Source organism: Rhinolophus sinicus, chromosome 5 (assembly GCF_057876585.1).
Source record: "Rhinolophus sinicus isolate RSI-liver-muscle chromosome 5, RSI-T2T, whole genome shotgun sequence".
In the NCBI taxonomy this organism is placed as follows: domain Eukaryota; kingdom Metazoa; phylum Chordata; class Mammalia; order Chiroptera; family Rhinolophidae; genus Rhinolophus; species Rhinolophus sinicus.
The window spans coordinates 41,986,003-41,999,943 of record NC_142505.1 but is presented as its reverse complement, the minus strand read 5'-3'; the positions used below and the strand labels follow the sequence as shown (position 1 = coordinate 41,999,943).

Here is a 13,941-nt window from a genome sequence, read left to right as displayed (position 1 = left end):
GAGGGAGTCTGCAGACTGTGTAGCTTAATGCATGCACGGTACGCACAAAAAGTTGTATATGGATTCCATCAGTGAGTTAAATGGTATTTTAAGTCCAATAGGAATCTTTTTTAAAATGTCGTTTTATAGTGTACTTCATATCACCTCCACCTCTCACCAATTTATGTAGAACCATATTTTTAAATAAGCTTGCATTTTTATTTTTAATTGTTTTAAATTACAGCATACCTGTAAAAGCAAAAACTGCAAAAGATTTAAAGATGGTGGAAAACCTAGAAAACCAGGCTACTTTTGCCCAGTTTTCCTTTTCTGTATTTACATACATACACACACACGTAATTATTGGGAAAATAGACACACTCTATTAGTTCAACAACTGAGAAAAAAAATAACTGCACCCATTAGAGACACTCAGCATTTATCTGGCATTCAATTTGCTGAGCACCTTTGTATGTGCCAGTTACAACATGCAGCAGACCAGCTTTTCTTTGTAATATTCATACTTCAAGCCTCCAAAGAAACATCAGTTCTTAATGTTGCAATGTGATTTCATTCAGTACACATTAAATACCCACTAGGTGCTAAGGCGAGAAAAGTGAACACTGCCCAGTGGTTGCCTTCAAAGGGCTTTCAATCTGTACAGCAGACATCTCTATAAAAAAATTATAACATAAGGGAGCACTTTTCCAAAGTGTATTGCATTGGATGTTCCTACAAGAAAGAAATTTTTCGGGCCGGCCCGGTGACTCAGGCAGTTGGAGCTCCATGCTCCTAACTCTGAAGGCTGCCAGTTCGATTATCACATGGGCCAGTGGGCTCTCAACCACAAGGTTGCTGGTTCCATTCCTCGACTCCCGCAAGGGATGGTGGGCAGCGCCCCTGCAACTAGCAATGGCAACTGGACCTGGAGCTGAGCTACGCCGTCCACAACTAAGACTGAAAGGACAATAACTTGACTTGAAAAAAGTCCTGGAAGTACACACTGTTCCCCAATAAAGTCCTGTTCACCTTCCCCAATAAAGTCTTAAAAAAAAAAAGCAGTCTCTGAAAGGGTACAAAGAGCATGTTCCCCGAACAGTGGGAGCTCTGCATGTTAAAAACAAAAAAGAAAAAAAAGAAAAAAATTTTTCTGTGGCAAATATGTTTGGGAAACACTGGAATAAACCAAATTAACCATCTTACTTTCCTTCCTGTGCGTTTGATATGCTGCTGGACTTGACACAGGGGACAAACGCAGTGGGGATGGTAGCTCTGTGCTTGAAATCTCTCAAACTTCACTGGCCATTCTTTTAACTTGAAACACCTCTTAGAGAACACTTAGGGAAATAATGGATTCAGGTAAAATGTGCTCAGTGTCAAAACAGCAGTAGAAGTAAAGTCCTATAGAAATACAGAGGAATCCTGAAGGGCTTTGTGGAGAAAACAGAACTTGAGCTGAGCCTCTGAAGAACAAATATAGAAGCACTCAAGCAAGGAGGAAAACACAGCAGAATCCATTCAAGAACAAGCTGTCTCCATGGGCTAGAAGAGTAAAATGGGGATAGTAAATAAGAGACAAGGATGGAAATTATCTGGGGCCCCGGTGGAAGGACTGAGGGCTTTGACAGGATTTGAGCTTGGTTTTGTATGCATTAGGGAGTCGCTGAAATCTCTGAGCAAAAATATAACTTGGTCATCTATGTGTTCTACACAAATTATTCGGTGGCGCCATGTAGAATGGAGCAGAGCCATTCTCCGGAATGGAAAACCCAAGGCAGGGTGGAGGATTTAAAAGCTACAGCTATGCAGCATGAAGAACATAACAGGGGCGTTATGAGAACACTGGGGATAAGAGAGAACTGCCAGAGCTTGGAAAAAAATCTCAAGAGGCGAGAGGAGAGTCAAAGAAGACTGAATGACTGGAAGGGTAGTGGTGTCATAAACCCAACAGTAAATTTCTTCTTTTTCAGAGACAAGGGAGGATGAGTAAAATCAGAGCGGCATAAGAGAAAAACAAATGACACTCACAGTCCCAAATCTTCTGCATAACTTTGAAAAGATCTTGTCCTGTGAGTAAGGATTTGTGAACTTTTTCAAAGGTGGTGAAAACAAAGCAAGGTGTGAAACAGACTGAGAGGAAAAGGTTTGTTGAACTCCCAAGAACTCTATTTACATTCTCTTCACCCAAGCCAGTTTCCTATTCAGGCAAGATTTGGGTTTTAAGTCTTTTATTTTGATTAATACGGATAAGCATCCTTAATGCAGTATTTAGACTCACAATTCCTTAATTTCCCCCGTTAAGTTCAAGGACAATGCTTTCAAAATTCTAAACCCAAACAGATCAATATTAACATATGCCTTAAATTATATAAAGTATGCAGGCCCAGAATTCCAGCGTAGATTAGATATTTAAGTTTATTCAGACAGTATGAAATCGAAACCCCCAAGTAACTTATGTTCAAAGTAGACAGATAAAAGAGATTGGGTGTTTATGGTTCAACTACAGGCACCTGCCATCTGCTGCAACCTTATTATTGAAACAAACCAATTTTTATTGCAGTTATTCTGAGTTCAGCAAAGTATTCGGGAGAAGTTGAAGAGAACAGAAGATCCCTGCTTTTAAAGAGTCACAGTCTTGTTTGTGAACCTCAAGTATGTGGAATAGGATAATAAAAAAATTTTTAAAGAGAACATAAGACTAAATATAATTTAAAACTAAAATGTGTATTGCGTGGTAAAAGAGATCAGTGTCAGCTAAGTGGTCTTGGGGGGGGGGGTGTTGGGGTGTGTGTGTGTGTGTGTGTGTGTGTGTGTGTTACAAAACGCCACACCAAAGGTTTCCTTCCCCAGTTTCTCTCCCCTGGGCAGTCAGTCACTCTCCTCTCTGACCTCTCTTACTCACCTGTGGATCACAGTTTAAATACTTCCTGGTTGGAAGGACCCTGTTTTATCCAACAGTCCTGTTGGATCCACAGACTGAGGAAAGGCACAGAGGCAGGAAGGAGAAGCTGGGACGGGAAGGCTGAGACCAGCCGTGTTAGAATTGCAAATCCCTGTTAAGAAGCAGAAGCAGCTAACTTTTGCGAGCATGATGTGGGTGGATTTAGAAAAGAGCCGTAGCAGACTACAGGCAGTCATCTTCAATCCCTGAGCATGCTGGGGATAGGACAGTAATGATATTCTAGTTGAGCAGTTCCTGGGAGGATTGTTTGACTTGAGGGGGTGATGTGCGGGGCCACTGGAGGCAGATCAGTTAGGAGACTTCTGTAGGAAGCAGGTATGAGGTAAGGACAACAGTGTCTGGTAATAACACAATAAAACAGGTGGGAGATGCAAACAAGGGACTAGGCATTATCTAGCCACAAAAGACCTAAGCAAATAAAGGTGAGCGATAACAGTAACTTTTTTTAAAAAGTCTGCTGAATTTTATATCTTATACAATATCACAGCCCAATACACCCAGTAAAACATATTAGTAACATGGGGGGAAAAAAACTAAGGTTACAGTATTTGACTGAAGGTCACACTACACTGAGAGGCAGATTAGCATAATGGCTACTTAAAAGGATGATCTTTGAATGCCAATCTGAGTTTGAATCAACTCAGCCACTTCCTGTCTGAGTGACTCTGGGACGTGACTTTACCTCTGTCTGTTTCCTCATCTGTAAAATGGAGATATTAACATCATCTCCCTCGGGGTGTTATGAGACGTGACTGGGCTTTATATTAAAATAATTTTTTGTGAAAACATACTAAATAAATTGCAACTGACGGTAAATGTATTTTAAAAAGACAGGGCACTGGACACTACTTTAGATAAGAGTAATCGGGGAAGATTTCTGAGATGAAGGAAAGATGAGACCTAAAGAATGTGAGAAATTAGCCTTGTGAAGGGAGGGGAGGGGGGACAAATAGCATTTGGAAAAAACCCAAGACAGACCAAAGCTGGACATGTGAATGCGGAGGAGTGCTGCTACCTGATAGCAGTGCAGGGAGCACGGGGAGGAGGAGGGAGAGGGAGAGGGAGAGGGAGAGAGGGAGAGAGGGAGAGAGGGAGAGAGGGAGAGAGGGAGGTGCGGCTGGGGAGGTGGGCCAGGGCCAGATCATGAATACCCTGCAGGGTATGATAAAGCTGAGATTTTATTCACAGCCACTGAAAAGCCCTTGAATGGTCTGAATGGTTTTAAGCCGGGGAGTTCCATGTCTGGTTCATTTTATAGCCTTTATGAACCATAAATCCTCTACTACCCTTTGGCAAAACATTACGCAGCATCTAGAAAATAAATCTAAGTACATCCCAATAGTCGTCTCATCTCCGAGATAGATTTTACAATATGAGATCATGGGAACCAAAAATCTAATCACTTAAAATGCTAACACCTGGGACTTAATAGCAACATTAAAGTGAGAGGAAATGTGCTTCTGGAAACAGACAAAAGTACATTCTACCGTATTGCAACCCATTTCTGCTCTATCCATTCACCTTCTTTCATGGCTGCAGGAACATTACTCATGATGAATAGAACATACATTTTGTTTTATTTCTTTTTCACGCAATGGTCATGTATTTTCTCTGCCAGCCCACATTCTGTTCCTCAGGATCCCTTATCGTTAATAACATGCTCTTCCAAATAGCTTCCAGTTGAGAATTAGAGAATAGGTATCAATTCTCAAACTACTAAAATTTAGGGGCATTCGGTGCCAATGACAAGCCTTCTACAAAGCAAGGTCCCATTTTGATCAATGAGAGGACTAGAGCACCTCTCTTGGGAACAGAGTTACGGGGTCGATCAGATTTTTGTTTTTCAGGCAAGGGAATGGAGTTGTAAGCTCTGTTATGGAAGTGTTCCAAGGTGAAAGCTACGGCTCCTGGGCTGCTCCACTCCTTGGCTCTTCTAGTAATGGTGATTAACTAGTATAGTTATGAAAGAGTATGAGCAGGAGGTGGAAACCAGCGGGGCTGGGGAGAAACACATTCAAACCTCCTGATGTTCCTGCCACACTGTCACTTGGCCAAAAGCCAGAAACAGGAAAATACCACTATCCTGGGAGACTGTAGCATCTCCAATTTTCCAGATGAACACTCTTCAGTATCCCTAATTCCTGTTGGCCCTGTTCCATCACTCTAGTCTCCCATCAGGACCACCTCCTGGGCTAACCCAACGTGGCCTCACTAATAGAGTACAAGCATGAACTACCACACCCCAGTACAGGGTGTACGGCCCTTTTAACCATCGAGAATTTAGAGCTTTCACTGGGTATCTTCTCTCTATTAAACACCACATAGAGACGGTACAGAAAAGGAAAAGGAAACTCACTGCCCTGGAGAAACTTCACCGAAGGTGATGACACTGGGCAATTTGGCTAGCTGTCCATATCAATGAGAGGAATAAATGAGATGAAATTTGAGACCCGGTGTCCCCAGATGCTGGTGGCCACACACAAGCATAGTTTCAGGCACATCAGGTAGATGTGAGTTAACTCCTAGGTGTCTTCCCCACAGTGTTTCCTAATTGCTGCCCCACTAACTTCTTGCAAGGCACGTTCTCCCTGTTAACATCCAATTCTCAGACCATCCTCTCTGTTCTTCCCGCTAAAAATATCTCTCATTTGTGCAATGCTTTTTTCTTGTCACACTTTACCATCTGTTAAATCAGGAGAGCCAGGAGTTTAGCTTCAGAAACCGAAGGTGAGACACTTTCCCTCTAATCAACAATGAATCACTGAAAGCCTGTTTTGTTCTAGGCTCTACTCTAAATGCCTAACACTAAATGTACGGGGCCAGCTAACCTCTCCAGGACCAAGTTTCCTCGCTTAAAGAAAATCATAGTAAATAACATTGCCTACTTCATAGGTCCTACGCTTGGCATGCGGACTAAATGGTATAATGTAACTAAAAGTGCCTTGCTAACTCAAGTAAGAAGTACATGTTCTCATTTACCACTACGACCGTCTTATAGCTACAGAACATACTTTTCCAAAACGCATTCACATAAATCACCTCATCGTATTCTCACGGCGAGTTGACCAAATATTATTAGTATTCTCCCACAGATGCAAAACCAACATGCGAAGGATATAAGTGACTTCTTGAAGAAGCCAATACTGGAATCCAAGGCTCCTGACTCACCAGCCAATGCTATTTTTACTCTTCTGAAGCTGATTTTCATAAAGTCCTTCTGGAGAAAAGCACAGTTATTTAGCGTAAGTTATAAGAACAAAAAAGTTAAAAAAAAAAAAACCTGCCCTCAGCAACCGAGGCAAGGCGAGCTGCACCTGGAGACTATCTCAGGCCAATAACAGGATAGCTTCTGAAGGAAGCAAGCCCTCTCCTTCCAGCATAAGAAAACCATGCCATATTTTACTTTCCTTGAACAGAGACAAGTATGGAATCACATAAATAGAAACCAAGGCAGGTAAGGTGCTCACACCTAGTCAGTTGATGGCAAGAGTGGGACAAACAACAGAGACTTCAGGGCCATCAGATTCCTGGGGCCACAGCCACACAAGAATTAAACATAAGCCCTAAGGACTTCAGGCTCCAAGAACAGGCTCAATAAGAGGAAGGATGGCTTCTACTTAGTCACACTCAGAAAACCTGTTAACCTGCAATGGATAACTGTTAAGGTTATCCAGCAGTGTTGAAGAATTCAACTTAACTCGGATACTATCTACCTGGAGACAGAATCAGATCCCAAAGGTAAAGGATTCAGCTCCACAAGACTGCCCTCCACTTCAGACACCGGTCACAAGCTAAGGTTGTCACCTGTGCTTCTGACTGACTGGCTGTAAGTTCCCACTGGCTATTAGACCCCTTCCTTGGGTTCAATTAATTTGCTAGAGCAGCTCACAGAACTCAAGAGAAACATGTTACTTACTAGATCACTGGTTTATTGTAAATGGTAATAACTCAGGAACAGCCAGATGGAAGAGCTTCCATGCCCTCTCCAGGAAGGCCACGCTCCCCGAATCCCCACGTGCTCACCAACCCAGAAGTTCTCTGAACCTCATCCTCTTGTTGGATTTTATGGAGGCTTCATTACCCAGGCATGATTGGTTAAATTGATGGCCCTTGGGAATGAATCAACCTCTAGCCCCTTCCCCCTCCCTAGAGGTGTGGGCGGGAATGAAAGTTCCAACCTGCTAATCACTAGTTGTTCTCCTGATAACCAGCCCCATCCCCAGGTGCTTCCAAAAGTCACTTCATTCCCATAACAAAAGACACCTTTATCACTCTCTCCACTCAGGAAATTCCAAAGGTTTGGGGAGCTGTGAGTCAGGAATTGTGGATGAAGACCAAATATATATGGAAAATTTATTTTAGTCATCTGAATGACCAAATATATATTTCTTATAAATCACAATATCGCAGCCACATTCCTAAATAGAAGCCAGCCCATATTCAAAATACTCTTGCAACAGTCATACTACCAAGGATATACCATAAACAGATGGACCCTTTGCTAGTAAAGCTTTCCTTCTCTAGGCATGCCCCAGGAATGAATAATTGACCCACATTGCCATCATTTGAAGCACCACACCAGGTACAATGTCAGGAGGACCCAGCCAGCTTCTGCTTACATCCAATTTCTTACTTGCACACATAATCCTTCCTGAAAATTCACTTGAAGGTCAAATGTCTAAAATTTGAACAATAGATCTAACATGTTCTATGCTTATTTCCAGCGAATCAAAAATACGTGTGTAAAATCCCTAGTTAGGCTTCTTTCAGGTGCTTGCCAGCTTCAAGCATAAGCCCCATGAGAGCCAGCTCTGTGGGCAGCCCTTCCATTGTCTTAGAAACCTAAACAACTTGGTAAATTGATATAGGTATGTACCCTTCCCATAAGGGTTAAATGCTCCACCCCACCCCCCAAAACCTCCGTGGGAAGCAGGTTTACAGGTTGGGCAGCCATCAATCTCTTCTTTTCGGAAGTGGCACACATTCCGTATCAGGAACCAGGTAGTCTCAGATGCCTGCCATCCACCCAGCGGTGCCTGCTGCTCATCTCCACCTCCCATCACATCAACAGAGACTGAGGTCCCAGTTAGCTTGGGCTGAAAGAGGGTACCACTCTGGATGGAAATCCTGGAATGAATGCTCAATCAACCACTTTAGGTTTTCCGACACTGAAATAGCCCAAGACTTGATTCTGTTGACCTCCTCAGTCCCAGGGTTGGGTGCAGGGGAAATGACAGAAGGGGGTAAGGATGTGATATTTAGTCTGATGGTCCTGGCAATAGGAGCTGCCAAACAGTGCAACCATGAAATAACTAAAATCCTTAGTTATTATAAAACACAGATTGGTGTCAGTGTAAACTGCATATGCACAGACTGTATGAAAGCTGACCATGGGTCAAGTTGAGGGCCATCTATGCAGGCTGAAGCTATAAAAAACCAAACTCAGGTTACAGCATATTTCAGGACCTTTATTTGAGGCTGCCTGGTGCTGGGGTACAAGTTCTTACGGCTGATGAAAGTTCATCCATCTCCCCAAAGTGTCCCCTGGAAAGTAACTGCATGGTGGGCCCAAACTGACACCACTGCATCCAAGTGGGAAAAATGAAATTCACATCTGGACTTTTTGAGCAGCCTACCAATTCCCAACATTTTTCAACACTGTCACATAAAAATAAACTATCCTTTTCGTTCTCATATTTAGGCTATTATGCATCTGTCTCTTCCTTTTCAAGACCTAGGCGTGAACAGCACCCACATATGAAATAGAAGAAGCTTTGGCGTTTTTAGTTTACTCCAAATATGCTTATGCTTGCCATTTATTTTATTTGGCTATTGGAATTAACCATTCACAAGTACTGAGATGCCACATCCTCTCAGGGACTTATTATCCCCAAGAATGAGAGACATAAATTTGCATCATGCTCCAACTTGGGAAACTTCCCATAATATCCCAGGTCTAACTCTCCAGTTTCCAAAATCTCAACTCTCAGCCTATTAACAACCTAGATAGTCTTCGAACCCATGACACCTTGTATCATTAGGAAGTACTCTAGTTATCAACATCAATCAATTCTCATTACTCACAGTAGTGATGTTCTGTAAAGTCTTAGCAAACAGCGAATACTGAACCATTACTCCTAGAGGAAAGATAGGGTTAGGTTCCTGCGAGCCTTTGTTTGCAAGGTTTTTGTCAACTGATCAATACATAACCTTGTTTCAAGAGTGTTTCTGTTTAAAGACGCCTTCTTTAATATCTGCTGTTGATTCACTAACATTAAACTCCTGCCAACAGCACTGTAACTCCTGCCTAAACAAAGTTTATCTAACGCACATAGTTTTTCCGTAAGGCACATCACAGCATCCTTGCTCTTAGGAACACTTGACAACACTTCAGTATTATGCTTGGGGGGCTATTTTACATAGCAAAACCACCAACAAAAAGCCCTCAGATGAGAAAAACATGGCACTAAATGGACCGAAAAAGCACACTTGTTTACAGTAGGAGACCTTAAACAAGAAAGCAAAGCACTGACTGCCTTGTTTGACCTCAGCTGGGAACATGCACTTCAGACTCAAATTTTTCGCCACTCTGCATGGGCATGAATGACTGCAAAAGTGGCACAAATACTGATTTGGGGATCACAAAGAAATTGTACACAAGTTTACAAAATACGAAATACATGAATAATGAGAATAATGAGATCAACTGTGTCTATTTATTACACGTGAGGCAGTAGATACAAAGTACAAAGTTTTCCTTCTTTGCAAAATAGCTATTATACTGTATCCCAGGTAGAAAGCATTTTTCTGGTGTCAGCACCTCCCACATACACTCCTTCCCTTACTACCTGGGCAGTTTATACTATCAAGATTTGGCAGTTCAATTTCTAAGTTGTTGTTGATGATATTTTAACGTGGAACAGATCCTACATGGCTACAGATTGATTAGCAGCACTCACTCCTCTCTTCGATTAAGCTCCCACATACAGATTCATCAACTTTAGATAGGCTCTCTAAAAAAATAAAAAATAAAAATAAATTTTTTTAAAAATCACAAATGAGCCTCAGTTCACATATCTTGCAAAAACTTATTACAAAAAAATAATTCTCTGTTGCCAGGTTCTCATAGCAACAGCTTATCTAACACAGGCCAAAAACAGACACCACAGTGTCAAAATTTTAGTTACATTAGAATTTTCCAATGTATTTGACTTTTGCCTCCTGAGCTTACAAGTTTATTTTATTAAATATATTGAAAGTTGCAAAATAACTTTTATTATGGTTATTTTACTTATTATTTTATTACGGCAAAACTATCCTAGAGATACCTGGAAGAGACACAAAGTAAAAATCTTTTGGATTTTTGGCAACCACCAGAGGTTGGTAACTAGGCTGATTCCATAAGGAGTTAAAAGGAATTTCCCATTACAGAACTTTTGAAAGTGAAAGTTTTAGTTTCGTAATAATCAAGTCTATAAGAAGTGTTAGAGTCTTAAGGTATAGTTCTAAATCAGTTGGGGAAAGTGGTATCGACTGTTTATGAAGCTCTCTCAAATCTTCAAAGACTTATAAATAACGTAACATAGAATACTTTTTAAAGTACACATTATTCCCTGTAATTTCTGAAACTCTGTGATATATTGAAACAGATATTGTCATCCCCTTACACAGGAAAATAAAGCACAAAGGTTAAGTAGAAATAATTTTTCTGGTCACCAACTTAATAGGTGACAGAGACAGGACCTGAACTCAAGTCTCCAGAAATAAGCCAGAGCTGTTTTTATTACAACACACACAGAGTTTGGAATGTAGTCCGTGGTTATTTATAGCAAATTATTTTCTTAATTGTATTGTGTTTTGGTCAGCAGAAAAATTAGTTTGCATTCCCTTCCAAATGGAAAGCAAAGGCAGGCTGCCCAGAAGTGTGAAAAAATAGTGGCAGGGGAAACCAGTGTGGGATTAAAATTTTGCCAAAGTTAGACAACAAATTGAGGGGTTTACACCATTTTACCATGGGGGCGAAGACTTTTCAGCCAGACGCAACAGGAAACGAACAGAAAAAAACACACATAAAACTGTGTCTTGATTACGAGACAACAAACTTCCTAGGAAAGTATTTCCAAACCCATTATTTAAAATTAGAGCACTGAGATTTGGAGATGATAAATACAGCCTTCAGGCGTTGACCCCAAATCTCTCCTTTAAACTACCCACGCTACTCCCCTCACAGTCATGCGCAGACTTCATTAGCTGCAAGCAGGAAACAATGAACGTTACAAGTCTGTAGACTCAGAGACTAGAGCAAAGAGTTAAAGTTCGGTATGCTAAAATGGTATGCAAAACTGGCCTTTACGAATAGGAAAATTAACACCTAACGTGTCTTTGATTGTTCAGAGGAAACAAATGAGAATATTCATTTTTCGTCAAGGTAGGTTTGGGTTTGGAAAAAGATACTCAAACTCTACAAACCCGGCCATAGTACCTTTCAAATTAAGGGGGCAACCAGCTGCTGATAAAAACTAGAAGAGCAGCATTCACCCCCACCCCCCAGGCTGCTGGTTCTTATTAACCACAGAGAAGGAAACACAACGAGCAAACCTACAGCACCAATGATCAAAGTGAAACCGATTTTTTTAATCATCTAGCTTAAACAGACGAACACATGCCAGTAAAGCGCATAAAACTAAGTTAATAGCCCTAGCAAGTACTGTCATCCTAACCAAAGACATTTAAACGTCTCAGTGTAATGAATCAAAGGAGACTTGAAGCAAAACAAAAAAGGAGAGACCTTTGCTTTTCGGCGAGGCCTGCACTCGGTGCAGGAAGCGTGTGCCGTTTTGTTTTGGGGAGTGGGCAGGAAGTATACCGAGGGGGAAGAGACCCGTCCCAGCTGCCCCTCCGCAGCCCTTCCCGCAGTCCCGCACCATAGCCCTTCTTTGCCAATAGCCAGGACCAAAGGGGATGCTGGGCACCGGGCCCCTTCCGGGCCCCCGCCTCCGTCTCCCAGGACGCCTTTCACTTGGGACCCCTACAGGAGCTGGACCTCTCCCTCGGGAGCCCAGGCGTTTCGGTTCCCACCGAGAGCCTCAAGTTGCCCCGCAAGAACCAGCCGCCTCCTCCCTGCAGGAGGACGCCCTCGGTCCCGCTCCGAATCAGCCCACACCTGAGTTCCCCGGCACGCCAGCCCTTGCCTGGCCCGGGTCCCGCCGCCCGCCGGCCGGGTTCTCTTGCACTCACCGCGGGGCGGCTCTGGACGCGCCGGCCTGGGACCAGCCGAGCCCCTGGGGGCAGCGGCAGAGGCGGGACCGCAGAGCGCGCGGAGCGCACTGCGGGGGCGCGCCGATGCACAGGCGTGTTCGCGCCCGCGCTCCTGCACCGACTCCCCCCTCCTCACACCCACACGCACACGCGGGCGGCGCGCGCCGGGCCGGCTCCGCCGCGGACACGAGCGCGGGAGCCCAAGGAATCCCTGGAATGAGGGGCCGCCTGCTCCCTCCAGTGCTCTGCCGGGCTCCGCCGGCCTCCGCCAGGCCCGCCAGAACACGCCCCCAAACAGGCCCCTCCCACAGAGCAGGTGGGGCCGAGCCCAGGTGAGCCGGCGGGAGGTGGGGGCGGGGCCAAGCGCGCGGCGATAGGCTCGTTTCCCCTTCCCCGCCCGCCGCACGCCCGGCGGCGGCTTGCACCTACCCAACCGGTGCGGACGCGCTCGGGCTGCGAACAGCCGCAAAGGGCCTGGTGGCGCGCTGGGCCCCCGGGAGGAGGCGCCAGTCCCAGAGGGCGCGTGGAGCCATCGTATCCCACACATCACACCCTCAAGGCCCGGCCAGTGGGACCACACCTTGGGTGCACATGCACAAACCCAAACGAACCTTTCGTGCGCTCCCAGGTCCCTGCTTTCGGGGACCAGGCACGTTCCCCATACGCACACAATTGGCTCTCGCACCCAGTGGACACAGCACACGTGACACCGACGTCCACGGTCGGGCCACACTCTGTACCCCTGGACTAGCTGCCCCTTAACCTCCACAGCCCGCCAGTGCCAGCGCCTTCGAGCCAGACCTGCGACACTTCAGCTACCCTCGGCTTCAGGCCCGCACCGTCCCGACCTCCCGCACAGATCTGCCGGGCAAGCAGCCCCTGGAAGAGCGTACAAGCCTTCGGTCACCTAGGGCTCGGCGTTCACAGCTGGTCACCCGCGGGACAGCGGCGCACGCGGCGCCTCTCGCCTCCCGGGGCTCCGTGCTCCACGGGTCGCCTACCTGGGACCCCACCGCACCCTCTCGTTACCCACACACACCCCCAGCCTCGTTGGCCAGACAGGCCGGCAGCCACACGTACCTGAGGGTACAGGTCGCACTGGCTTGAGCAGGTGTGTGCAAAGGTACCACTGAGATCAGAACGGCCGCTGCAGTCCAGGACACTCAGGCGCGGCTCGGTTTATTCCCATTACAGGATTTTATACTCCACCACGAGACATACACACACACACACAAACACACCAGGCTCGGAAGCGTCTTTCCTCCCCCTCCCTCGTCCAGAGGAGGAAGTCCTAGGAAATCAAAACAGTGTGGAAGGGAGGGAGCAGAGGAGGAAGAGACTGAGAGCGGAGTAGAAAGCGTCCCCTCCAACCGCTCACACACCAGTGTTTGCTGTGTTTGGCAAACTCCTGGAGTGCACAACCCAGTCTGCTCTGAAATGTGCCGGGGAGGGGCCGAGGGGAGGAGGTGAAACATTTCTAATTGGTGCAGGTTCTTATTACAACTGCAGCGTAGACATGTGACCACGAAAAGAAAAGGCCTGTCTTTAATTTTTTCCTGTCATTCTCTGGAGATTTAGTGGTGGGGGGTGGGGTGGGGTGGAGGCCTGATACTCCCCCCTCCCCGGCAGCCCTTGCCCCATTGTTTTCTCATACTGCCACAATTAAGAAAACATTTGCTTAACATATCCAGCCACTAACTTCATAAAATAAATAGTCAGAGACTGGACTTCCTCTGGTTTGC

At 45.1% G+C, this 13,941-nt stretch overlaps 1 protein-coding gene across 3 annotated transcripts in view; it reads right to left on the bottom strand.

The window, feature by feature from the left end:
- VGLL4 (vestigial like family member 4) overlaps positions 1-13,569 on the bottom strand; it is a 144,064-nt gene extending 130,495 nt beyond the window's left edge. Inside the window, exon 1 of one of the 3 annotated variants that reach the window (XM_019732657.3) lies at positions 13,280-13,569. The gene's annotated coding sequence lies outside the window, so the exon portion shown is untranslated. Of the gene's footprint in view, positions 1-12,104; positions 12,123-12,178; positions 12,442-13,279 lie in introns of those variants that run through there. The other 2 variants (XM_019732658.3, XM_074312984.2) reach the window with 2 other exon arrangements.
- Positions 13,570-13,941: the final 372 nt, after the last annotated feature.